At 31.5% G+C, this 2,013-nt stretch overlaps 1 long non-coding RNA gene across 1 annotated transcript; it reads left to right on the top strand.

Moving 5' to 3' along the window:
- The first annotated feature begins 206 nt into the window (after positions 1-206).
- Positions 207-1,582, top strand: LOC145051649 (uncharacterized). The gene is made up of 5 exons (XR_013683752.1): positions 207-317; positions 400-494; positions 883-1,201; positions 1,299-1,377; positions 1,459-1,582. It is a non-coding gene; the product is annotated as an uncharacterized LOC145051649 (long non-coding RNA).
- Positions 1,583-2,013: the final 431 nt, after the last annotated feature.

Raw genomic sequence — 2,013 nt, 5'->3', positions numbered from 1 at the left:
TTCAGTGATTTTTCATTACATCTTGACTGAGTATGATTCTTTTGTAGCATATGTAAACCAGAAAGGAGAAAGAAGAAACAGGGGAGCACTTTGGAAAATGTAATAGGAAAGTCCCAACTGAGGTAAGCATGTTTTATTTATACTTTATATAAAATTAGCCTTTATACAATATCAAATTATTTAATTAGCATCCATACTTGTCCTATAGAAATGAGTATTCAGAGAGCATTATTGAATGTGCTTTGAACCACATACAAGAAGCGGATGTTTTGTGTATGCTTTTTCTCCAGCAAAGCAAACAAAGAAAAAAAGAAAAGGTATTTTTTCCAGTTTATTATGGCAAGTCTTTTCATTTATTTTTCTGAAAAAGAAGAAGATGATGAAAATTGTAAATGCCAGGTCATTAGACTTTATGTGTTTTTGATTGATGGCTGTGATGATATATATGAGCAGAGATCAATGAGTTGTCAAATTTTGTGACTCTGAAAGCAAAGGTCCAATCTATCACTCATCTTACAGTTTCCTTGTTTAGCTGTTGGAATCATAACAAAGAATAATGAAATCTATGTTGATCCTAAATACATTTGAATTCATTTTGATAGGTAAAAGATGTTCATCGTGTGGTTGTTGATCCAAGGTTCTTGAAAATTGAAATGTATTTTACACCTGTTAGTAGTTGACACCAAGACCTACTATTTTATTTACATAGTAACAAAATTTGCTTCTTTTTTATTATTCTTGATTACCACCCTTATCAACTCTTATTATATTGATGGTTGTAAGAGTTAATTTATTTCTCACTGAAATTACTCCCAGAAGTATATATAGCTCTTCATAATAAAATATAATGTCAAATTAATTAATGTCTCAAATAATAAATAGGTATGCTGGCCTTTAATTGTTGTATAGTATATCCAGTTGGAAGAGTAGTAACTTTTCTTTCAATGGGAATGCTTAAAGTTGTTGGTTGGTTTACAAGGGAAAAGGTTAGCCATTTATTTCAACCTAACTTAAATACTTCAAATTTTATTTAAATTAATGATTTCCAGTTAGTTTTAGCACCAGAAGATGAACTGAAGCTGATGATGTTGAGGGTTGCAGAGTTTCAGTATTCCTTGAAAAATTGTTGGAAATAAAAGGCACCCATGTGAAGGAGGTTATGACTTGTCTTGTAGATGATTCTGATTTTCATCACCTATGGGTAACTCATCAATATTATATGGGTAAATTGGAAACAATGAAAGGAAATTTACATGAATGATTTATTTAACATTTGTTAAATTGGTCTCATTCATTAGGTGACAGTATTTGAGGGAAGGATTGGTAACATTGTGGGTGTGGCTTATGCAATGGGTTTGTTGGATCATTTACAAAAAGGTAAGATGGTTTAATTTTGATTATTTTGTATCATTTTATTAATTAAGATTATATATAGAGACTAATCTTGAAACTTTGAAGGGTGATATATATGCTGGAGACTCCTAACAACCCAACCCAATGGTGTAAACATGAATCTACAAATATCACATGATGAAGGGCATACATGTCATTTCATTGCCACTCTGATGGAAGGATGTTTGTACTGAAGGGCATACATGTCATTTCATTGCCCCTGGTATTGTATAGTTTTTAAAGTATATTTCTTTATTAACTTTTTAACATTTAGTATTAAAATTGTATTGTATTTTTATATACAGCTTCAGGATGGTTGTAGAGAGAGAGAGAGAGAGAGATGACTGTTTGGCACAAGAATTGTTATGATTTTGAAGAAAAGGTTAGACCCCATTTATTTCAAATTTTAATTTTCATTTAAATTAATGAGATTTAGCACCAGTGAGCCATCTGTAACAGAAGATGAACTGAAGCTGATGTTGAGGGTTGCAGAGTTGATTCAGAAGAAAAGAGAAAGTATTGTCACATTTGTTCCCAAGTTCCAGTATTTCCTGTAAAATTTGTGTTGGAGATAAAAGGCACCAATGTGAAGGAGGTTATCACTCCTCCTGTAGATGTAGT

Source organism: Lactuca serriola, chromosome 5, assembly GCF_051521515.1.
Source record: "Lactuca serriola cultivar US96UC23 chromosome 5, Lser_US96UC23_V15, whole genome shotgun sequence".
In the NCBI taxonomy this organism is placed as follows: Eukaryota; Viridiplantae; Streptophyta; class Magnoliopsida; order Asterales; family Asteraceae; genus Lactuca; species Lactuca serriola.
Note: the sequence above shows the minus strand (reverse complement) of the source record. Positions and strands in the feature narration are given on the sequence as shown.